Raw genomic sequence first — 26,128 nt, 5'->3', positions numbered from 1 at the left:
AGACTTTTGTTTTGCAAAATAAGGCAGGCCAGTGCAAAAGACTGTCAGTAGTTTGGAAGCCTCCTGAGCCCATTACCAATAAATGGCCTCATTTATTAAGAAACAACACAGTCTCCAAAGCTTGGCCTTATTTTGACTTGTGAGTGTCACAAAGCCCTTGTGGGACAGTTCTTCACAACTTATTCCTTCATATTTTGTTCAGTTGTATTTTTATAATTGTCAAATCGGAGACACTTTTAATTTTAAATGTTCCAAGAGTTGAGCATGTTTATTTTACTTCCCTGATTTGTCTACATGTAGGCCTTTGTAAAGGTTAAGGTTTAATTGTTTTAAAGTTATTTAATTGAAGCCTGCAGAAAACACACATATGCGAAGTGTGTATTTATAAAACGTACGATTAGGTCATGATTCTTGATCAGAAGAGAATGTTCCTATCAGTGATTTGAATGTATGACAGTCTGGATCTGTGTTCTGGATCTGGACAGTGTTCTTTTTAGTTCTGGATTTTCTATTTGCCAGAGCTCTGACGCTTGCTTTATTCTTTTTTAAGTTGATTAGCATTTTAGTAGTACCTTGTAAAGGACCTGGCCACGGAACTACATTTTTATATGACAAATCATTTTCATAGTTTGAAAAAATTAGTCTGAATCCCTTTTGTTCTGGCAGTGCCAAATGATATAATATTTGAAGAAAGAATGTTTGCTGCTACTCTGAAGAGTTCTGCTAACAACATGAGAAGAACCTGTGGGTACATATGGGGGAGGTAGTATACGTTTGTGTGCGTCTTTGAAATGCACAGACAAATCTAAGTCTTAGATACTACGGGATGGGAGTACTGCTTTGCCCTTATGCTAGGTGGTGCTAATTTAGCCCAGATGTCCATACTATAATAGAACAATGAGATAACCTAACTTATTTTTGGTTGGAGATTTTCACTTCCAAATAGGTCCTAGGGAAACCCTAAATAGATAAACACACACATTGTAACAAGGGACTATACTTTTGTGTGAATGGCGTGGTACTTATGAGGAGATATTATTCTTGTAGAGGCAGAAGATATACATCCGACGATGAAGAAAGCTTTTTCATACACTCAGGAGATTATTTTTGCCACTTACCATGCACCAGGCATGGGGTAAGACTGGAGAGGCAAACATTGGTAATGCAGGATCCCTCCACAGAGGCAACCCAGGCTGGTGAGGGGAGAGGAAGACATAAAACCTATCTGCATGGCAGTTTCATCCATGATTGAAGACAGTGCCAGGAGCACAGAGTATTAATGAAAAGAGCTTTTCATTTGGAGAGAGAGTCTCAGGTTCTAATGCTGCCTTTGTCCCTTGTTAATTATGTAAATTGGGCACACCTTAAAAATATCTTTTAGGGCTTCCCTGGTGGCGCAGTGGTTGAGAATCTGCCTGCCAATGCAGGGGACACAGGTTCGAGCCCTGGTCTGGGAAGATACCACGTGCCGCAGAGCAACTGGGCCTGTGAGCCGCAACTGCTGAACCTGTGCGTCTGGAGCCTGTGCTCTGCAACAAGAGAGGCCACGATAGTGAGAGGCCCACGCACCGTGATGAAGAGTGGCCCCCGCTTGCCGCAACTAGAGAAAGCCCTCGCACAGAAATGAAGACCCAACACAGCCAAAAATAAAAAAATAATTAAAAAATAGATATATCTTTTAGTCTTTGTCTCCTCAAGTGGAAAAATGAAAGGAAATTCTTTCTAGTCATAGAGCTGTTCTTCTGAGGATTGAGATAATTATGTAAAATATCTGCCTGTCTGGCACACAGTAGAAGCTTAATAAATGCTGACCGCAGATCCTTCTCTCTCTGAAATGATAATGATTCCATTATGTTACTCGCCCCCTCTACACATACCTCTGCATTGCCCTGGAATCCCGAAGAAGGCTTTTGACCCTTTGAACCTGTTCATTAACAGGATACAGCTTCTGCAAAAGACACTTTCGTTATTTATGCACGTAACAGAGCATGAGGGGACAGCAAAGGAAAGCGCTCTCCACATAGTGGCAGAATGGGCTCATGGCTAGTGGGATACAGTGTGGGCTGATGGTGTGAGAGGGCACAGAGGGAAGGGACAGAGGGCAGAAAAGAGACCTCAGTTTGGGGAATCAGAAGGTGGTGTCAGCTGAGTCCTGCCTGACTTGCAATGTTTTTGGTCATTGAAAGCATAGCCTTTGGCACCCCGCCCCCCATTCACCTCCATGCCCCCTTCCAGGGTGACAGTACCTGCAGCTTGCAACAAGCCCCATATCTAGACTGTGACCCTGGACACAGTGAGCCGAGGTTATGATGCCTCTGCCAGTCTACGGAGATTTTTTTATCAGAATTCATTTTAAACACTTGCTTCACACAATCCATCTCGCACATGACTCTTGGCAGAGTCAAGAAGATATTTTATTGTAGAAGATTAACATGTAAATCATTGCTCTGTTTATATAATGCTTATTCTGTGCTTACAGAATGATTATACCTTGCTTGTGTAATGGTAGATGCTCGAATCAGAATGATGCTCTTGGGTTATCATTTCCGTGTGGAAGAATTTCTTTCAGAAAGCCATTTTCAATTAATTTAAGTAAAAGAGCTTCTTACTGCTTCTGTGTGAGACACTCCTGAACAGCACTCAAAGGCACTGGTCAAATACACAATGCTGGGGTTATTTTCCATTTCATTATGATTACATGTATATATAGTATAATTTTTGCATTCTATTGAGCAGTTGAGACTTGGTTCTTTTTTCTTAGTACTATGAATCTATAAATTGTTGTGGGAAGGTTATATTTAAGAAGATGTTAGGAACCCCCAGCTTCCAAGTTTGGAAACACAGAGGTTTTCCTGTTAAAAATCACATCATATATATGCAACACATATACATACAATCAGTCACATTGGAGAAGAGAAGCAGGCACTAGAGTGTATTCTGCAAGCTCTTCACTTCTTAGTAAGTAGCTTTAGAACCAACATTCCCCCAACATAAAACAATAAGACCTTGTTTTGCTTCTTTAGAACATGTAAGAGAGATTAAAATTCTTTGGGAAATGGTTTAAAATTTTTTTTTTTTTTTACCCAAATAGGTAAGGAACCAGTCAAATAGTGCTGACAGCAATGGAATTTAAAGCTCAATTCTCATAATCTCTGAGTCCCAAAGGAATGCAAGACAGACATCCATTCAAGTCACAAGCTTGTAACTGGGGATTTGACAAAGGTTGATTTTTTACCATGTGCCAGGCACCATGCTAAGTTTTGTTCTGAGCACTTGGGATACTCTTTCAAAGAAGACCTCGTCCCTCCTCCCCAGGAAATCTAATGGATTGACCTAGAGTTGCCCTTTTCCAAACTAGACTCATTCATCTGAATGAACTGGTTAAAAAACTGGAGGAGCTGGTTAAAAATCTATGTTTCTGGGCCTGAGGCCTGGAGACCCCGATATTTTAAGTCTGTGATGAAGCCTGGGAATGTGGATGTTCAAAAGTTCCTGGGATTGGAGATCACTCGCTGATAATTTTTAGAATTTTTTCCGACCCAGAGACTCAGTGGTTTTATAGTTGTCTGGTTTAGAGTAACTTGTGAATTTCTGAAAGTATTTTTCCCATATATTTTGCCACATAGGAAATATTGCTCCATTTAACCCAACTCTTCTAGGGGAACCTTCTGAGGGACCAGATGTCAGGGCTGGTTTCACTCTTCGTAGCCACAGTCTCCTGTGTGTTTTCTCCACCATCTGTCTGTACCATTCTTGGTGTCCCCAGAGTTAATCCCCTAAGAAAGCAAATCACATTGCATTACTAGTCCTATGACTTGGATTTCCTGTCCCCATGGATAAAGCCCATCCAAACTTGTTATCATGACACATGAGATCCATGACAATCTGGGTCCCGAGCATCACTGAGACCTCATTCTCCAGCACCCATCCCAGCACCCATGCTCCAAAGATGGTAAGGCCTTCCCCATGCCATTTACCCTTTACATAGAATATTACTTGCTCACTCTCCATTTGGCAAACTCTTTTCCTGTAAGACACACAGGAATGACACATTCCCTCCCAGTCAAAATTAGTCATTACTTTCTCTGGGCTTCTAGGGCATTTTGTTTGTCACTTTATTAGTTCCCTGTTGGTGTTGTATTGTAGCGTGTCTGTTCATGTGTCTGTCTCTCCCAGTAGACCCAAAAACCTTGGCTCATTCATCCCATCTCCCTGGTACTAACAATAGTGCTTAATGCCCCAGGTTCTGCACAAATGTAATTGAGTGAATAAGTATATAATTGTACTGGACAATTCTGGAAAACAAGAAGATTCATAATCTAGTGATAGGGGCTGCTTCCTCAGAAGTGCTTTCCATGCCTGTAGATTGGTGGCTCAGTGGGGAAAAAATACAACCACCACCATTCTGCCTTACTGTAAGAAGGTTTGTCAGGCAAAAGCCTTTTGGTTAACCCAATCCTGATCAGCATCAAGCTCTCCAAACCCCACATGAGGCAATTTCAAATGCCACACTCGAAGATCTGTTTAAAGAAGGAATAATTTTGCTTGAGGAAGTATCTCTCTTGACACCGAGTAAAACCATCAGTTAAGTAGATGTTCATGCAGATGTGGTTTCCATAAAATGAGAAATTTAACTTATAGTGTTAACTTTGTGCCTCTTTCCAGACAGAATTAAAGAGAGCAAAGCAAAGAACTTGTGACTGTTGTACATTTGCTCTCTTTTTCATGTTGTTGCTCTTCCTTTTTGTTTTGTTTATTAGATCTTAGGCACATTATTTCCTGATGGCGATATCTGAGGAATGAGGGCCCTCCAAAGAGGAGAAAGGAAGACTAGGAATCATAGATCCTTAGTCACTCTGTCTCCACAAAGCAGGATCCACCCTAGTCCTCATGATTTGCACATTGAATGCAGCAAAGCCCATGCAAAGGTTGCAACGCATTCTAAACTTGCATGGTTTAATGTGATCAGGGTAGCGACAGAAGTTGGACTTCAAGTCCTTCTTGTTGGCCAAGAGACAATTCTAACACCTTGCTGCTTTTATGGTAGACTATCGATTGATAGACAGAGAGGACTTGTTTGCAGGTGGGGGTGGTGTATGCACACATAAACAAACACACTCTGGTCCCTCCTCCCCCTTTTTAAGCAAAATTTTCAGTGGCTAAAACAGTAGAAGATAGTGGAGCACATTTTGATATACCCACACCTTAACCCCTTGGTCCCCTCTGGGCTGTCTATATACTGGCAACACTTTCCATGCCAATAGGCGACCCATGGATGACCTGAGATGACTTTTGATAAAGCACTCTGCTTGAGTTCTAGGGGCTAATCACAGCGCCCCCCCAAGGATCTTACAGGGTTAATTTATGGGGCTGTTTAGAAACAATATGCTTTCCTGATTCTTGAATCATGCTGGGTATCAGTAAGGTCACATTCTCATCTAGGGGGATTAATAATAATAATAATAGTAGTAGTAATAATAATTAACAGCGGTAATTGTATTGATTATGCAATTCATTTAGGATGCTGCTTATGCAGTTCATGTATATTATCATGTTTAAATATTCACAAAAACCTTGTATAAGAGGTTCTGTTTAGAAATACTGCTAATAACCCCAGTTTACACACAGGGAAACTGGAGTAGAGCAAATTGCGTCAGTTTGCTTATCTTATTTTGTAACTGCAGTTAATTAGTTTTATAAGATAGGTGAGCACTAGGTGATTTCCAAAATCCACTCTAACTTTATTTTTCCATGCCTTAAAATCAAATTCTGGGATGATTGCTCATCCTCCACTAGGCAGCATGTGGTCCAGATTTCCATATTTGACTTTTTAATAGGTAAATATCTAAGAAGTAATTATTTGCTATTTGCCATTTTTGAGTGAAAGCAGTTCTTGGGTCTGTCCATGCATTTCTATAAAATGGGAAGAGAGAAGAGTCATTAATTAGAAAATAAAGTATGACAACTTCTAGCATGTTTTCAGTACTAATGAAAGCCTGTGGTAAGTACCTAGTGATTAAGGAGTCGGTTATCGGAGAGCAGACTCTCCGTTTCTTGTCTTTACCCTTTTACCAGTACTACTAATAAATAGTTAGATGGACTGATTTGAGATGCACCTCTTTTTCCCTGTGGAGGTGATAATGGATAATGGAATGGCCAAAGGGCAGATAATAACATAGAGTGAGAGGTTTCTGAGAGAGCCTGGAAATGACTGAGAATTGACTGTGCTATAAATAGATCAGATCCTCTCCTTTTCTAACTCTATGTGATTGCTCAGGTGGTAGACCCTGTTAGGTGAAAAAATGACCCAGAGATGGTCTGGGAAATGCTGTTGCATGTTGATAATTTGAACGTAAGCCCCGTGCTTACAAGTCGTCCCCAGTTGAATTTGATTTTTGACCATCCCTCTTTTCTCACCCTTTCTGCTGATGCCCTCATCTCTGCATGTATTCTCGTTGCATTTTATGAATTTGCAATTATTTGTCCTTCCTAGTTCTGTATAAATATTCTTAATTCTGTCTAAATTAAGTGATCCATTGCTTAATTCTTTCATTTCCCTGTAGGCAACTAGACCATGGCTGTTGTTGTTTCTATGTTCTTTTGTCACCACATGCCCATCATCTGTCATGAGACTTCTGTGGATGGGGTGGCATAAGATGATTTCTGAGTTGGGTCAGTTTAGATGGGCTCGTGGATGGGGTGGTGTACGAAAGCACACTCTGCCCACGTGTGGTAGCAGTTTGATAAGCGGCTCCCCAGCTCCAGGGCCACATGCAAACACCAGCTCTGTTGGCCCTCCGGTGAATTCTGTGTTATTTCTGTCTATGGCAGAAATTTTACCTAATGCTTTGTGTCCACTATCTGTGAGCTCACTTAAGGTGAAGGCCTTGCCCAACAAATGTTTGAGGAGCTAAATTGAACCAAAGCATTTGCTCTCTGCAGTTTGCAGCTGAGAAGTGATCAGGCCACGTGGAAGAAACTGAAACAGACCAGTGTCAGTCTTGCTGGAAATGGCTGCCTGGTCTCTTTGGACCATGCACAGACCTATAAAGGATCAGCCTGCGACCCAGGGTCACTCTTCCCTCTCCACTAGGAGTGGTGGACTCACTTGGATTTTGTTGGAATTCAATGTCGGTATGTCATTTTAAACAAAGTCTCACTCTGTTTAATTCATATGTCTTTATTAAACAAGATGCGCTGTCTAGAACCACTGCTTTGAGTCATCTTTAATTACTCCCTTTCAACTGTTCTGTCACTAGTTTTACGCATCTTTCAAAAATTCTGTCCTCCTTGCCCTTTCACTTTGGCTGCATTGCAGTTAAACCCAGGTATGTCTTTCCTCCCCTGACTTGCACACCACAGCTGTTCTTCCTCATTTTCAGGCGGATCCTACTGCTTTCCATTATTCACAGAGTCAAGGCTAAACTTTTTTTTTTTTTTTTTTTGTAATACGCGGGCCTCTCACTGTTGTGGCCTCTCCCGTTGCGGAGCACAGGCTCCGGATGCGCAGGCTCAGTGGCCATGGCTTACGGGCCCAGCCGCTCCGCAGCATGTGGGATCTTCCCAGACCGGGGCACGAACCCGTGTCCCCTGCATCGGAGGACTCTCAACCGTTGCGCCACCAGGGAAGCCCAAGGCTAAACTTTTAAGCTTGACACTCAAGGCCATTCTTTCTGTGCCTTTCCTTTATCTTCCCAAAGAAAGTTAATCTTCTCTTCTGAACTAAATGTAGGGTGAGCCCTCACTTTTATCTTTTTTTTTTTTTTTTTTTTTTTTTTTTCACGCGGGCCTCTCACTGTTGTGGCCTCTCCCGCTGCGGAGCACAGGCTCCGGACGCGCAGGCCCAGTGGCCATGGCTCACGGGCCCAGCCGCTCCACGGCATGTGGGATCCTCCTGGACCGGGGCACGAACCCGTGTCCCCTGCATAGGCAGGCGGACTCTCAACCACTGCGCCACCTGGGAAGCCCTCACTTTTATCTTTATAATAGTCTCATTGTGGTGTAAAATTTTACCTGGTGCTTTGTGTCCACTGTCTGTGAGCTCCTTTAGGGAGAAGGCCATGCCCAGTAAATGTTTGAGGATACTCTATCTGGTATCCATCCATACCAGATACTCAGGTATCTGACTCCAACCTACCTCTGAAACTTATAGCACAAGTCTCTATCTCCATCAACATATACTACTTCCCATAATTTTCAGTACTGAGAAAATTCATATTAACACAAGTTTGCAGAAATAACTCATGCATTTGAATTTCAAAGTTATCTAATAGAAGCTTCCCTTGTTCCCTCTGTGGAACACTTTGTCAAAGCAGTGCACTCTTGCTTTGAAAACAGGAAGGTAGAACATTCCAACAGCACCATGAGCCCTCTGTTGGTATTTGTAAAATCTGTAGTCTTTCCAGACCTGTAAGCAAGAGCAAATAGAAATAATCAGAGGCATTAGACTTGATTATGTTGAGCTGGATTCTTATAACTGAGGCTGGATAGCCAAAATTAGTGGTGTGGTGGTTTATACTGAAAGAGATGCTTGCAGTATTGCAGAACCACAGACTGCAGCTTACTGGAATCTTTGAAGACATCTGGATGTTTTGAAAAATGCAACAATCACATGCTTTTTATTATCTCCATAATTGTATTCTTTCAAAAAGGGAGCTGCATAACGACAGAGGGTGGTTGTAGTGGGAAGGCCATGGAGTTTGCATTCACGTGGATGGCTTTGAATCTGGTTCTGCCGCAACCACCTAGGGTAACTTGAGTGTGTTTCTTCGTCTTGGGTCTACTTCCTCCGTTTTTAAATGGAGGAAAAATAATATGCATCTCACAGGATCGCTGTGACAAATAGATTAGGTGATGCCTGACACACATCAAGTACTAGTAAGCCTTAGCTCTCCTTCCTTTTGCACTCCAGCTTGGAATAATATGAGTGCTGTGGTTTATAAATGGTTTTTTTTTTTCCTGCATAGATAAGGCAGTTCTGTAATACTATGTCACTGTTTCCCTAAAGGATCTTTCTGTGGGGCAACACTGCCTCTTGCCCAATTTCTCCATAACAGTATTTATGTCTGGGGTCCAGAAGAGGAAATGATATCTTAAGAAATAGTTATCACTCTGTCTCAATTAGGACACTCACTGCTGAAGAACTCTTAAAAACACTTTGCTTCTGCGAAAAAAAGAAATCTCTCCAGCAGTCTTATCGCCTCAAAAACAGTGGGTATCATGGATTATTAGAAAGGAATTACTCAAAGAGAGAGCTCTTAAAAACAACTGCCCGCCGAGGAGTCTGGCTTATCAACAGGCAAAAAAAAGAGTTTTTCTACTAAATTTTAGCTTGTCGCTATAAACATGAAAATGGCAACACTCATAGTATATTCTGTGGGGACGATGCAGTGAGTGTTTCCACTAGGTGAAATTCTCAAGTAAGAGCTTCTAAGAACGAACATTAACTCTTCAAGAACCCTAGGGAATGTCTGCTAGGAAACAGGTAAACAGCAAAATGAAAGCTATTACAAAGAGGGAAGCAAAACAGGCAAATCTAGTAAATAATTTTATTGTGGACCACATTGTGGAAAATATGATGGGTTGTGAGGCACATTTCATTTAACACGAATGACCAATGTGATTATAATTGGCTAATGAATATGTTTTCTTTTTCAGCGTAATATTAGTGTCATCCAGAGTTATGAAGGTGTTTTTCATATCAAAACCCCACAGCCATGAGAAATTATGTTCGTAGACTTATTTTCTGGTAAAAAGTCAATGTTGTTTCAGCTTCACTTAGATTTCAGTTTAAAGGCTTGTCTGCAGTCTGAAAACACGCTAGCAGATAAAGAAGGACCTGTACAACATGACTTTTTTTTACCCTTAAAAACCAATATTAGAGCTTATCCTTAATTGTATTTTTCTTTGTGTGGAAATCTTGATCTTCCTGTATAAAATACTTTGGAAGTTTGGAAGGGATCTCATGGGAGAATTGTAGTATTTCCTTCATTAGCGATTTTTCAGATAACATAAATAATTATCCTGGTGGTTTAGCTTAAATTTGGTCTCCGATGACAGGCGTGCAAACAAGCTGGCTTGTCACTGCCCACTCTCGTTTCGTGATTCTTTATTTCTAGATCAATTAATGGGATTTCTATGCAAATATGTAGCAAATAGATTCCTGAAGAAATGAGTATTCAGATGATTATTTGTCCTTAAGTGACAGAGAGACTTGTAAATAATGGAATGTCGAGAGAAATCTCTAATCTCACTTAATGGTAGCTTGGCTGTGATTGTGACTCCATCTTTTTACCAGAACTCCTAACAAGAAGATGAAAGGATTGCAACTTCAAGTCTCGTATTTCTTTTGCTCTTCAAGATTTAGAGCACGTTGCTGATGGAGGAGTGCTAGTTGGTATCTGTGAAATGTGCTGAACAGGACCATTAGGCCATAATTGAAGTGATATAAGGAATGGGATTGTTTGGAAAAATTAGGAAATGGAGGTAGACTGGAAGCTTAAGAGGAGCACGGACATGCCGCTGGTAGAGATAACCTTCTAGAATCTCCTTTTCTGCCTACAGTAACTCTTAGCTTTCTCCAATGGAGAGTAATTGAGAATTCATTAAAAAGTGCAGTGTTTGTTGTTTTCTTTCATATCACTCTATGATTTAACTCTCTAGAGCCCAAGTGATAGCAATAGGTGCTCCTGTGTCACCTCTGCTTGTCCTGTTTAACGGGAGGGGTTGGGAGGGATAGTACTTTGTGGTCATCGGCACATCCAAACATGACTCCAGGTAGAGGGAATGTCAAGGACAGCATGGTTGTTCAGTGTTAGAATTAGGTGGGCCTGAGTTTGAATACCAGCTCTATTACTACCTAACTGTGACACTTTGGGCAAATTATACATTTTATCTCAACTTCTTGTATAAAATGAAGACATTAATATTTTAAAGAGTTCTTATAAAGATTAAGTGAAATAAACTATGCAAAATATTATGCCTAGTAGGATCTTAGCATATTGTTAGTTTTTGGTGTGTTTGGCCAACTACCACTGTATCTTAAGTTCTTGAATGAATGGCTGGATGAGTGCATGCATGGATGGATTTATATGTATGTTCTGCCTTGAAATCCCTAAAAGATTCCTTTTATTTAGGATTGCAGTGGACCCTAATGGAATAACTAAAGTTTTAATTTAATTATTGCCAGAGAGAAAGCATAGCATGAAATGGAAACATGAAGATGGGAACTGTTTTTCGTAATCCTTTCCATTTTTGTAATTCCTATTTCTTAAAGCTTTCAGTTTACTTATATCATTTTACTTTCCTGTCTCCTGTAGTAGGTGGGGTGTGCACAATTATCACTATCTCAAAGATTCTCAGAGAGGAAGATGAAATGGAGAAGGTCATGTCCATTTCTGTTTTGTATAGCTATGTATCAAATAGTCATCTTATCAACAATTGGTGCCATGAGCTGGACTGGACAAGCAGTGTGGGATCATCAAAAGAGCAATAGGCTAGTGGGCAGATGTTCTGAATTCTAGTTTTGTGCTGTCTCTAAAAAAAATCTTTGATTTCTGTCAAATTTCTCAACTGTCTTGAGCCTCAGTTTCTTCATTTGTTTAAGACTGGACAGTTCCAGTAACTCTTTTTCTTTTCTTTTCTTTTTCTTTTTCTTTTTTTTTTTTTTTTTTTTTTGCGGCACGCGGGCCTCTCACTGTTGTGGCCTCTCCCGTTGCGGAGCACAGGCTCCGGACGCGCAGGCTCAGCGGCCATGGCTCACGGGCCTAGCTGCTCCGCGGCATGTGGGATCTTCCCGGACCGGGGCACGAACCCGTGTCCCCTGCATCGGCAGGCGGACTCTCAACCACTACGCCACCAGGGAAGCCCTCCAGTAATTCTTTAATTCTCAGAATCTAGGGAGCCCGCATTAGTGGTTAGAAGCTAGGCTCTGGATCTTGTCTGCTTGGGCTTGTAGCTGCCTTCACTACTTCACAGCTCTGGCACCCTGGCAAGGTACTTAATCTCTATAAGCCTCACCTTTCTCATCTGTGCAGCGGGGACAGCAAAACTAAAACCTCCTTTAAAAAGTTGAGGATAAACAACAAGCTCCTACTGTATAGCACAGGGAACAATATTCAATATCCCGTGATAAACCATAATGGAAAAGAATATGAGAAAAAGAATGTATGTATAACTGAGTCACTTAGCTGCACAGCAGAATTTAACAGAACATTGTAAATCAACTATATTTCAATAAAATAAATTTTTAAAAAAGAAAAAAAACAAAACCCCCAAACAAAATATAAACCAAAGAAAAGTCATGTTAATAAAAAAATGAAAATAAATATATAAGTAATCAAAGTAAATGTGAGTAGATTTAATTCACACGTTAGTTAGAGATTCTCAGATTTGATAAAGGAAATAAATGGGTACTATGCTATTTATAAGAGACATCTCACCCCTATTAAAAAACTATACCTGAAGTTCTAAAATAAAAGAATGGAAGATTATACCACACAAAGAGAAATTAAACAAAGCAAACAAATAAACAACAACAAAAACTCCACCATCAACCACAACAGTAAAGCAGAAAGATGCCAAAGAAAAAGAAATTGATATAGCAGTGGCAACATCCAATAACTAGAAAACAAACTAAACACTTAAGAATTATAGAAAGGAAAATATAAATCATGTATAATGCCAAATACTGGTAATGATCATCACTATTATTATTTCCATATGTTTTTTCAAATTTGGAATTCTATTAAATACGTTTTTATTTTTAAAAAAACAAGTTGCCGTGAGGATTAAATGCATGCCGAGCATTTAGCATAGTATCTGGTGCAGTTATGTGCTCAATAAATATTAACAAGTCTTCCAACATGGCTTATTCAAAAAAAGGTAAGACAAGCATCACTGATGTTTTGGAAAAGAAATAGACGTTAATGTGTCCCTGTATTACTGGCCCAACAGCCCAAGTCATGCCCTTCGAAGCTACCAAGGGCAGATGATCACAGAAGAACATCCCACAGGCCTCTTCCATGAGAGGTGTGGTCCCTCTCGTTCCCTCTAGGAGCTCAGCCAGTGTTTCATGAAGATACTGTTGATGATTCTGCCACAGCATGGAATTTCCTGGTATAGACAGGTAAGACACGGAGACCTTTCGGTTTATGGAGCAATTTAGAAGGCTGATTGTGAAACCTTTGATGTGAAGAAATGATTCCAGAAATCCTTCCAAGAGACCTGCACTGCTGTAACTAATGAATCTTGTTGCTCGTGTATCTGATGCTTCTGCCACTGCATTATTTCTCTGAAAATTTTACCAGCCTAACCTCTAGGTCTAGATTTAGAAGACTGTGGAGGAATGGCATTTCTGGATGCAGTGCTCAGGCTAGGACTCCCACATTAAATTTTAACTAGGGGATTTTTTGTAAATTAAATACTTTCAGACACAATAGATAGTGAATAAGGCAGGGGACAATGAGAGAGCAGCCACCTTCCACCTGTTAGCTCTTTTCTTTTGATTCAAGTAAGATTTTACAGGTATCTGCATTGGTCTTTGTTATGAAATGCACAACTGTTCTCCTTTGCAGCATTGAGACAGAGCAAAAGGATGCAGTGGATATTGCAGTGATAAAGGTTTATTGGCCACAAAACATAAAATCAGGATGAGATGTGATGATACAATCTTTTTAAGGATGTAGACAGGGTATTTTGTAGTGGCCGGCTTTTAAACACTTGCCCCAATGATCCACTTGCTTTCTCTTCCTCTCCCTCAGTGGGACCATCTAAGGGTCCTTTCACCTTGTTGAACCCCTTGGGATGATGGCTGTCTGAATTACACTTTTACCTTCAGATTCCAGGGGTATAGTAGGGTTTCAACGAATATTTGTGGTGGAAAGGAGTGAGAGAAGGGAGGGGGACGGAAGGAAAGATTGAGGGAGAAGGTAAAAAGAAAGATGATTTCAGGACTTCCTTGGTGGTCCAGTGGTTAAGAACCCACCTTCCAATACAGGGGATGCAGGTTTGATCCCTGGTCGGGGAACTAAGGTCCCACATGCCGCGGGGCAGCTAAGCCCGCATGCCACGACTACTGAGCCCCTGCACTCTAGAGCCTGCGCACCACAACTAGAGAGAAGCCCACGTGCTGCAACGAAGAGCCCGTTCATCGTAACAAAAGATCCCACAGGCCTCAACGAAGATCCCACATGCTGCAACCAAGACCCGACGCATCCTAATTAATTAATTAAAAAAAAGAAAGATGACCTCATGTTACCTCTGTAGATGAGTGTAAGTTTTTTTTTTTTTTTAAAGAAGATGTTGGGGGTAGGAGTTTATTAATTAATTTATTTATTTTTGCTGTGTTGGGTCTTCGTTTCTGTGCGAGGGCTTTCTCTAGTTGTGGCAAGCGGGGGCCACTCTTCATCGTGGTGCGCGGGCCTCTAACTATCGCGGCCTCTCCTGTTGTGGAGCACAAGCTCCAGACGCGCAGGCTCAGTAGTTGTGGCTCATGGGCCTAGTTGCTCCGCGGCATGTGGGATCCTCCCAGACCAGGGCTCGAATCTGTGTCCCCTGCATTAGCAGGCAGATTCTCAACCACTGTGCTACCAGGGAAGCCCTGAGTATAAGTTTTGGTGGTGGTTCTACATTGTAATTTTGGAAAAGTATAGAGTCTTTTTGTCCTACTGAAGACACGGCATAACAGAGGAACTTCGGAGTACATTAAAACACAGCTCTGCCTATGTGCTTGACACAGTTATCCGAAAAACAACATAGATTCAGTTTTATATTCATCAGCTTATAAGGTAGGGCAGATATTTTCAAATGTGATCTTGAGGGTTTCAGTTGAAAGGAAAATCTCATCAGTAACAGAAAGCCAAGCCTCCTTTCTTGTTTTCATACTCATGTAGAAGAAAGGGGGAAATATTTTATATTTTTCTTTTTCAAAGAGCTGAACTTATTAGAGGGCTTCATTACCCTCTACAAGACACCACATATTTTTAGGTAAGAAAAGATTCATGTTTGAGCCAGCGATCAACAAGTACTTATTGAAGTCCCAAATATAAGGAAGTTCTAAGTGCTAGTTTAGTGTTCTTCCTACAGGATTTAAACTGTCATCTTACAAAAAAGACATTGTAGAAGATAAACATTTGTCAGTGAGCGATCACAGGGTGCAGACGCCTTTCCTGCAGAGTGGAAGTATTATGTGCTTCATTTCCTGATATATTAGTGTACCTAAGAAATACAGTTCAGGATGTATTACATTTTCATTTTTTTTTCAAAGCTTGCAAGTGGCATACAGATGACTCTGCGGTTTTATCAGACCACGTCTGTGTGGTTTGAATATCTATTTTGAATCCTCCCACCCTTTTCCTTAACTGAATCCTGACGTTCTAGTTAGAGCTGACAATGAATTCAACTCACCTAATCGGGCCGAGACTCTTTCCCTCTTAAAATTGTGATATTTCTACTTGATCCATTATTTGTAAAATTTAATTCATTAACTTTGACCAAACAATTAGGATTGTGAATATGAGTGTGGTGTTTAACTTATCTGAGGAATGGTTATGTTTGCCATTCTTTTCTGAATTTAAAAATAGAGAAGTGCTGCTATGAATTTCAGTCACTCGGCCCAGTTAAGAGAACAATTCTACATCACTACTGGATGCTGCTAAGGTCTGATTCTGAGGTCCTTTTTCCCTGAAGGTGGTTTGCTGTCCTGCAGTCAGAGGTGGTGCTTGGTATCACATCAGCTTCCCATGCCCTCACCCACTGGGTATAGATCACACCTGCAGAACACACTGATGTGGATTAAAGACCTATAACATCATCTAATAATGCCTTTCTAATGGAGACAGGCATCATTCTGGTAATGCAGTTGTGGTCCTTAGAGACCACTTGGTATGCTAGTTTACTCTGTGTAAAAGCTATCTTTATTGAAAGGGAAGGAGGGGAAATCTAAGAGTGACGAGGTACTGAAGTCTTTTCACATCAGATTTCACAGTAGATTCACATCTTGAGCTAAGGGGCCAAAGGAGGTTAGCAGCCCTAATAATCTTGATGTACCTTCAGAAATGAACTAGTTAGTATGTCAGAATATGCCTAAATTCCTGTGAGATGCTACAGGTCAGCAACATAGCTATTTCTTCCCTATCTAAAATCTTAAAATGAATCTGGTAAGGAGAGAAGAAAATGGGAAGAACTCCAACTATTAAAAATTAGAAAAGTGATGACTAAAAACACTTTTAATAATTAGCAGGAGAAAGGGACTTCCCTGGTGGCGCAGTGGTTAAGAATCCACCTGCCAATGCAGGGGACATGGTTCAAGCCCTGGTCCGGGAAGATACCACATGCCGCAGAGCAACTAAGCCCGTGCACCACAACTACTGAGCCTGCGCTCTAGAGCCCGAGATCCACAACTACTGAGCCCATGTGCCGCAACTACTGAAGCCCCTGCACCTAGAGCCCGTGCTCTGCAACAAAGAGAAGCCAGCACAATGAGAAGCTTGCGCACCGCAATGAAGAGTAGCCCCCACTGGCCGCAACTAGAGAAAAGCCTGCATGCAGCAACGAAGACCCAACACGGCCAAAAATAAATAAATAAATAAATAAATAAATTAATTAATTAAAAAATAATTAGCAGAAGAAATAAGCATAAAGATGTATGCACGTTTCTATTTTCTAGCAGTGAGATGTTAATACACTATAGATAGAAGGCATATAATTAAGAAATTCACTATTAAGTGGATAAATTCAGTCTTGTGAATATAGAAGATTTGTACTTTCGTAAGACTGTCTGGAATATACAGTGATTCTCTTAAATTAAAGCAGTAATAAGCAGTGCTGTCTGGACATTTATAATTTTTTTAAAGTTTCATATCCTAGAGACAACTATATGGATTTCATCCGCAGTATTCACCATTCTAAAAGAAGGCCCACTGGGTGGTTGAAAATTAGGTGTACGTGTGTGTGTGCAGGGCACACTAATTTTATTGGTAAGAGCTTAATTTCAGATATTTAACTTACCTTTTGACAAGCTCTAGCCTACATCCCAAATACCCTTCTTTCTTTCCCTAATTTCACCTACAGGTAGTGCTCTATTAATTTTTAAAAAGTTAGTGACAAAATTCTATTGCTAAAAATATTGTAGCTTTAAAAATGGAATCATAGGGGCTTCCCTGTGGCGCAGTGGTTGAGAGTCCGCCTGCCGATGCAGGGGACACGGGTTCGTGCCTCGGTCCGGGAAGATCCCACATACCGCAGAGCGGCTGGGCCTGTGAGCCATGGCCGCTGAGCCTGTGCATCCGGAGCCTGTGCTCCACAACGGGACAGGCCACAACAGTGAGAGGCCCGCGTACCGCAAAAAAAAAAAAAAAAAAAAAAAAAAAGTGGAATCATAGCCTGAGCTTGGTCTGAGGACCACACATGTCCCTTGGAGAAAATCCATTTTCGACCCGGTAAGTTGCGTATGTTCTATACTGCAGGGGCGCGCCAAGGCTTAGAGGCAGTTGTAGGAAATGATTAAGCTAGCGCTGGAGGCGGTCTCTGTAGGGCTCAGATCCCTCCTTGTCATTGTACTTGGTTGCCTTAGGTAAGTTACTTGTCTCTCCGGGCCTTAGTTTTCTCAACTAGAGCATGGAGATAATGTCTACCACATAAAGGTGTTGGGAGAATTAAATGAATTAATACTGTGTGCTCGGAACAATGCTTGGCATGTAGTACATGCATATGAAAGTAATAACTATGACTATTACTTATAAATAACGCCTTACTAGCACAATTTCTCTACCTTTTATAATTGATCTAGTAAAAGACTTTGTGAACTCTTCCTGTTTTCTAAGTGATAAACCCCTTCAAAAAACACAGACCCTGTTACTTGATGGGAGGCTTAAATTCATAACTAATTTAGAGTGTTCTTTTTTAAAGCATTTTTATGAGGTAGCTCTGTTACTAGTTTGCTGATTCTTTGAGAGCAAGGTTCATATCATATTTATCTTGAAATACCTCCACAGCTCCTAACTGAGTATTTAATGAAGTGATGAATAAATTTGCTTAAATGATTTCTTCCTTAAGTTTACCGCATTATGACTATAAGGTATTATTAGTAGGGTACCTGGATTTTCAAAAAGGAGATGGGCTAGTTAACATCCCTACACAAACCCAGAAAGTATAAAAATAAAAGCAAAACATAAAAGACACTTCTAGAAGTACCTTGTGTATAGCACAAGCTCATATTAGAAGGAAAATGGTGATTATAGAAATAGTGAACCTGGAATCCTTCTTAGGAAATAAAGCACACGATGGAATTTTGTAGACAGTATCTCTTACTATGTTCTAAGTACAGACCATAAGAATATTGAAGCCTCCGTGTAGTCTCTTTTGCTCTTGGAACGTGTATGTCCTCTGCGTGTGTGTGTGTATGTTTTCAATTGGGTTATGATTTTGTCATTTTGTAAGCAGAACAAGAGGCAAGTGGCTCTCCTTTGCCCCCAGAGTTATATTCAGGTCTTTTAGGGAATCAGTGTGTTCACCCTGAAACATATATCCTTGCTTCAAAAATTAATTTAAAAAGTAAGTAAATGAGAACAAACAGAGAAAACAAGCTGGGTGGGTGGAGGGAGGGGATTGGAGTCATGGGAATGGGCAGGTGCTTAGCTGATTTAAAATGAGAAGTAAAGCAACGGCTGACGTTCCTGGATAAATGTCGATATGCATTATTAAATGAAACAGTAGTAAAATACAGACTGTCAGAAGCATTTGTCTTCTAGAGACAAGGGGAGAATTGAAATGCACTTTTGAAGGAGAAGTCTTTTTCAGTGCTTCTTCAATCATTTTCTGCTTGAAGCTTTAATTACAGTGCTTCTAGCTACCTAATGCTTTCAGTTTAAAATCACATCACAAAAGAGAGGGGAAGATACAGTTGCTCAGATGAACAGCAGCTGTAGCATCAGTGTCAAGGTGTTTATTCACCGGGGAGTTCCCGCTACATGATTCCCTTCCAGATCAACATTTTGTTTTTCAAATCCTTTTGCATCATGCATATTGGATAGCGTTTCTTTAGAGTGATTGCGAGATGCTGTTATTGCCAGAGGAGTTAATAACCTTTAGGGAATAAGGTAATCTGAAGTAAAGGAACTAGTTATTCCCATCACTTTCTCCGGATCTGGTAATGTGGGTGGCTAGTGGCTTCCTAACAGTTTAGTGTCCTCATCAAAGAAAACTGTGTTTAAAATATATTTATGAGGCCAGATAAATACACGTAAAAGCACATGTATACACATAGATTTGTACACATGAATATGCATCTGCATATATAGACATATATAACTGTCGTAGTTACTCCTAATGAAGAATCTGTTATTCAGCTCAGCTGACACATACTTTTTGAACACATGCTCAGCCTAGCAGTACGGAGATGCAGGGACTCAGCCCCTGTCTCAAGCTGTTCATGGTCTGGTGGTAGATGGACAAGAGGACAAGCTGGGATGGGGGGATGTACACAGAGGTCTGGAGGCAGAGTAGAAGTGGGGCTCGTTTCTCCTCTGGGAGTCTGGGAAGGCTCCACAAGGAAGTAACCTTTTAGCTGATCCTTGCTGAAGGAACAAGAATTGGCTAAGCAGATAAGCAGTGTGAGGTCTACCAGGCAAAGGAAGTAATCACTTTTGGGGCAAAACTTGCAGCAAAATGAATATGAGTTCTTTTGTTTCTAAATAGTTCAGCTGTCCTTTGAAAGGCACTACCTAGAGGAAAGGGAGCCCGGGAGCTAAACCATAGTTGCATATGGTAAAGATTATATGTGCTATGTAATATATGTGTATACATACATATATGTGTAATGTATGTACATGTGAGTACATGTAATACAGATGTTGTTTATAAAGTCTTTTTATGCTTTTTTTTCTTTTTACCTCTTAGCAGCTCAACGAATTAGCGGAATAGGATCACTTTTTCAGGTAAGGAAAGGGAGGCTTACAGAAGTGCTGTCACTTGCACAGGATCATGTGGCTCGGTTTCCCTCCAGGAATGTTCTTGGGACTCACCACTCTTCACCAGGTCTGTGCCGTCCATTGCCATCCAGAGGTTAGATGCAGGTTACAGGTTAGACTCCAGACCCTGGGCTTCCCCTGGCATCAGCGGCTTTTAGTGGCTTTCCTGTCTCCTTCACTCTTTCATGTCGGATGGACAGTTTTTTTTTTTTTTTTTTTTGCGGTATGCCGGCCTCTCACTGCTGTGGCCTCTTCCGTTGCGGAGCACAGGCTCCAGACGCGCAGGCTCAGCGGCCATGGCTCACGGGCCCAGCCGCTCCGCGGCATGTGGGATCTTCCCAGACCGGGGCACGAACCCGTGTCCCCTGCATCGGCAGGCAGACTCTCGACCACTGCGCCACCAGGGAAGCCCTGGACAGCCCATAGGATTTGAGCAAAAATGTTGACTTTCTTGCATCTCTGCCAGAGTCGCTCCCTTCTCCCCCCAGAAATTTCAACAAATCTTTTCATGCTGCTTCCTCCTTTCTGTTCTTCAAAGTGTTTCTGCCAGACAGACAGACCTTGTCTGTCCCAGCTCCGACTCTTCAGGGTTGGGTAGGTTTATTTATTTATTTCTAAAGTTTTACTTGTCTACTGTATGTGGAGCTGTACCCACCCGGGTGAAACAATTCTGTTTTTCCTCATTTTTATAGGTGAGACAGTGTGAACATACAATTACTTGAAACTAAGTCCAGAATCAGGAAGCACGAAGGAGAAAAATATCTTAACCTATCAGATTTAGAAGTAATATCACACACACCAGAAACTGACTCCTAATAAAGACAGTCTTCACACATAAAATCCATGGTATGTGACAAGTAATTTGTAACAGCTAAAAAAAAGTGGTTCAAGGGAAGAAAATTGAAAGGTGCTAGGTGCAGTGTGACGAGTATGCCTGCTCTTGGGTTCTGAGATAGATGCTTGTGAGAAATTTTAAAAAGTAAATGAAGAATGTTCTTTTCTCTCCTCTTTTTTTATACAATTAGATCTTTTCGACTACAAAAAAAAATGCAGAAGAGCAATTACGCTGCTACTTTAATTACTCTCCTAATTGTAACGATAACCTTGTCACATTATCGTAATTCCCAAAACAGAAAATGCAAGCTCCAAATTGCACCGATACTTGGTCATTTTACCTTGTTAATAGCTCACTGTCAGTGCGTGGAACACTAGATTTTTTTTCCCTCGTTACCTTTCTGTTGCACATTGGATATTTCTTTGCCTCCAAAGCTGATATTACATTCTGTTTAACATGCTTCTGCTCCAACGCCCTAATTTCAGTGCAGCTTTTTAACATCTCCTCACTGTTTCAGAAGCCGTCTACTGAGCAGTGTGTAATTCTCCCCCGGCTGTCGGGTGGTAATGGGAGCTGTATGTGTCTGGAGAGGGAAGCACACAGCCTGGGGTGAGAAAGTAACTATTTATCAAGGTATCTCACAATCTCAGTTTATGTTGCTGTAAAACGTTACCGTGCATATGTTCTGCAAGATTATATCCGCGAGAAATTTGTCAGCCATTGTCGACATAATGTAAGGAGTAAGGACCCTTTTTCTTCTAGTCAACGGAATTTTATTCTGCATTTCTTTGCCCTCATTTTCAAAGAGACTGACTTACGGAGGATACTTGCTTAATGGTGCCATCTGTTAGATTATGAATTGGGCAGAATGAATGCTGGAAATACACTAGAACACTCACAGAACCCCGGCAGGTAGAAAACAAGGCATCCTAACACATGGCTTTTGCCTGCATGGAAATTCTCCTCCCATTATTACAGCAAGTGATATTGTTGACACCAGTAAAATTGCAGAAAGGTTGCCTAGTATACAGTGATAAAGTAGGAGTGAGATCACATAGAATCACACACATAGAATGGTAAATTTCCCTTATTTTAAAATGTATAATAACGGAGCCTTGAAAATCATTAGTTCTTTAAGACAGCCCCAAGCCTTGGGTAAAATTACAAAATTGTTTCGGTTGTGGCTCTTGTTGTCTTTGTATTTAGTTTCTGTTGTTTGGCTTTAGTGCCCCTACCAGTTCCAGAGCTGCCCAACCCCCCTTCTGTGGGACACTTCTGTCACCATGTTTCTTTTCTGTCCTCAAGCTCTCTTACCAATACAACTGGTCTCAAGATAAGTTGGAACTCATTTCTACTACAGTGAATATGACTGACACCAATGCTCAATGTTTGTTTTCTGAAAATACTTGCATTTTAAAACTATAAGTAAGGACTTGGACTAACTGCAGATAGTTTCTGAAATGGAATGCTTAGAGCAGCTACTGAACAAATGGGGGGAGAGCGTCCGTGGGAGGAAAGGCTTCATTTCCTTCTGAAAGTTACTGCACACCTGGTCAGCTTCTCAGACCTGCTTCAGGTTTCCAAAGGGACACTTCATTTCATGTAGACATGGATATTTCTGAAATTCAAACCCAAAGTAATCGGAATGTAATGTAGACAATGTAAAGTTTTAATATTATTCCTGGATTCTCCATAGAGGATGTATGGCAGTTAGCATCAAGAAGACCAAGTCTGAGTGCAGTCTCTACCCTTTTTTGGGCTGTGAGGCAGGTTATTTGACTTTCTGGAAATACAGTCTCCTCTTCTGTAAACTGAGGTAATACCAACTCATGGCCTTGTTCTGAGAATCAAATGAGATGGTATAAATATCAGAGAGGGGGAGAGAGTAGGTAGGTATATAATGTCAGCTACTTGAGGTTAGTTCCCAAGTCTCAACCCTACTCCACTTTTTTTTTTCTTTGATCAAGATGCAAGATCTCTAATTTACCTCATAATTGTCTTAAAGATTGTGATGCTTATGGGCATCAATTATTTTCCTGTTCTTTAGGACATTCTTTAGGCAACGACAGTTCAATAACAAGAAAGAATCACATGATTGCATCATGTTCTTCAAAATGAAATCTATTGAAGGTTGAACAGTATAAACAACAAGGAACATAATCAGTCAGAGTGACCCAGGGGAAATGGCCCAATGAAATTAAACGAAGGAAATTTTATACTGTGAGGAAAAAATCAATGGATTGTAACAGAACCTGGTAAGAAGAGACAAAGCTCTTGAGTCCCAGAGACCCAGAGGTGATTGAGAAGCTGTGTGAATTGGAACCTGGGCTTCTTGTTTCTGCTTTTTGAAGGCTGTTTCCACTGTGTTAAATATAAAGATAAATAATAAAGAAATGCATTTTTAACTTTGTTTTTTCTTAAGTAAAATTAGATAGCTGGAAGCATCAATAGGACATCTAGTTCTTAAAAGAAACACATACCATTTTTTGAGAATTATGGTCTTCTGGACACTGTTGCCTTACTCAGTGTAACCATTACAGAAGTCTTATGAAATAAGAATTTCATAATTACAATTACACCCAAGTAATATCACAACAGTTACCTCTGTCACCAGGGACACACAGCCAGAAAATGATGAGATTGGAATGGGACCAGCTCTATGTGACTCCAAAGTCTATGCTATTTAACAAATGCCAGATTCATTGAGTGCTTCCCAAGGGTACTTCTGTTGTGACTGACATCGTTCAGATTTTCTGTTACCTCCAAACCCCAGTACTTTATATGATCTTGGGAAAGAAAAACAAAAACAGAGAGAGTTGGACTTCTCTCTCAAAAAACAGAAAATATTACATATATTTCCTCCTAGGTAGAGGATGTGTCTGATATTTGTATATAACTTCATAGATGACGGTTCACTCTAAATCTCAATGAAGACATAGAGTGAAAAAGAAGACAGTGTCGACACAGGTAGAAGTCCGAGCATGAAAAGACCCTTAAAAATAAGTACCCCTACATTTGATGCTTGAATGGACAGCTGGACGTCAGGGCATTGATCCCTTTCCTTCAATTGATCATAAGATGATGTTATCAAGGGAAGTATAGGGCAGGCAGGGGGGTTCACACTTCAGTGCACTGTTTTCAGTATTAACATGGTGGAAAACCAAAGTGACACTTGGCAACCTGTTCTTCTCTGCCTGTATATGGAGAACGTTATAGCCAAATAACTTTCTTTTTCATGTCTCATGGATTGATTTGGCTGATGACTATGTATTGCTTGAGTTGGATGGATAGGTTTAGAAGATTTAGTGATTTTTTTTTTTTTTTAACCCTTTGGTGAGGACCAATTTGGGAGTGTTAAAAGGGACACTGGTTTCCCTCATTTTAGTATAAATTGATTATCTTAGAGGGATGCAGGATAATCAAAAATTCGACAAACAAAAACTAACAACTGAGTTAGCAACATATTTAGGTAATTAAGAGCCTAAATCATTACATGTCCATTGTTCCAACCGAGACCGTGCAAAATGTATTCATGGAAGATCTATGTGAAGACATTTTGACTTTGGCAAAAAGGGCTAGGTTTCTGAGTGTTCTGTTAGACTCATAGATAGCATGAATAAAAGTATTTGTAAGGAAGGTCCTGTAATATGAACCATTTTCTGTGTCTTTTGTAGGCATGGTTAACACTATTGCAGAAAAATAGTACAGTACCTATCGTGATTGAAACAAATGGTATGTAATTTAATGTCATAGTTCTTAAACTGTGCAGCTCTGCAAATCAACACCTTCATCTATATGATGAGAAGCATAATAGTGCTGATCTCAAAGGTTTTTGTGGTGATCAGTTGTGAGATCCTATCTAAAAGTGATTTGCAAGTTGAAGACTATTATTCATGTGTAAGTCCTAGTGGTGATTATTATTCTGATTCTATGGGGTAGTTCATACATTAAGGCACATTTCATGTGGATTACGCTGTCCTAAGTTTGTACAGTAATACCCATTTAAATTTATCTCCTTTTGTTTCATGGAATTGTTCTCATATTTCCTGTATAGCCATGAATTAGTTCTTAGCTGCATCCCTGGCCTTACCAGAAAGCAAAGAATTTAACTTTATGATTCAGTCAAGTCTTCGGGATTTTAAAATATTGCTTCCTCAATATAAAAGAGATTTCAAACTCCTGAATTGTTGGGTTCCAATGAATGTATATGATATTGAAAGTGAAAATTTGAATGTACACACTGGTTGTTTCATAGTAAGAAGGAGGTAGGATATTTATCATATGATCTCTGGTTTTATCTTGTTTCTTTCTCACCATTTCTATGACAGAAGGAAAAGAGTTGTAGAGTTATGAACTATACCGGTCTTAGGAACAGAATTTATAAGATATTTTATAGAACATTCAAGATGCAAAGCCACAGAAATCCTAAAGTCTTATTTTAGACTAGACTCATTTCTGTCATTTCCATTTCTTTCAGGGATCTTAAGAAAAAGGAAATTAAATACCCTACTTTAAAAACAGTTTTGTTTTTGTTTTCATCAGGACGAGGATAGCAAAATTCTTCCTGACCAAGATGGCATGCAGTCTGCAGTGTCATATATTGTTTTTTCATAAGAGAAGTGATATTAATATTACCAGGATGTATGGAGTCATAAAAATAGCTTTTGTCATAATGTCACTTGTGTGCTATTACTTTTCTCATAAGAAATCTGTCACATCCATTTTCAGTTAAAATGTGGATATGAGACAAGGGGATTCTGCAATCGGTTTAATGGGCTGGGTGTAAAAATAATGACTTTGATGGAGCTATTCGGGGTGTTATTACAGCATCTGGAACCCCGATAGTTTCTTAACCTGATTAATAGGAATATCACCATTGCTCCAGTACATGCATGGCTAGTGACCAAATTTATTTACTTTTTAAATTTTCAAATGATTTCAGAATACAGAGAATATATAAGATGTATATGCTTGAGGGTCCTTGTGCTCAGGTTATTGGTTTTAAAATACAGGTTGTTAGCTTTAAAAAAGGGTTGCGGGCTTCCCTGGTGGTGCAGTGGTTGAGAGTCCGCCTGCCGATGCAGGAGACGCGGGTTCATGCCCCGGTCCGGGAAGATCTCACGTGCCGCGTAGTGGCTGGGCCCGTGATCCATGGCCGCTGAGCCTGTGTGTCCGGAGCCTGTGCTCCGCAACGGGAGAGGCCACAACAGTGGGAGGCCCACGTACCGCAAAAAAAAAAAAAAAAGAAAGGTTGCTATTTTGGGTTGTCATGCCTAAAAGACACTTGGAAATAACATAAAAAGACTCCTACATTAAAAGAGCTGTT

At 40.4% G+C, this 26,128-nt stretch overlaps 1 protein-coding gene across 4 annotated transcripts in view; it reads left to right on the top strand.

Annotated features, from left to right (window-relative positions):
• Nucleotides 1-26,128, top strand: part of FLRT2 (fibronectin leucine rich transmembrane protein 2) — a 106,767-nt gene that overhangs the window by 10,158 nt on the left and 70,481 nt on the right. Inside the window, exon 1 of one of the 4 annotated variants that reach the window (XM_073800166.1) lies at nt 2,804-7,134. The exons of the other annotated variants lie outside the window; for them this stretch is intronic. The gene's annotated coding sequence lies outside the window, so the exon portion shown is untranslated. Of the gene's footprint in view, nt 1-2,803; nt 7,135-26,128 lie in introns of those variants that run through there. 4 annotated transcript variants of the gene reach the window in all.

The sequence above is a fragment of the Tursiops truncatus genome, chromosome 2 (genome assembly GCF_011762595.2).
Source record: "Tursiops truncatus isolate mTurTru1 chromosome 2, mTurTru1.mat.Y, whole genome shotgun sequence".
In the NCBI taxonomy this organism is placed as follows: Eukaryota; Metazoa; Chordata; class Mammalia; order Artiodactyla; family Delphinidae; genus Tursiops; species Tursiops truncatus.
Note: the sequence above shows the minus strand (reverse complement) of the source record. Positions and strands in the feature narration are given on the sequence as shown.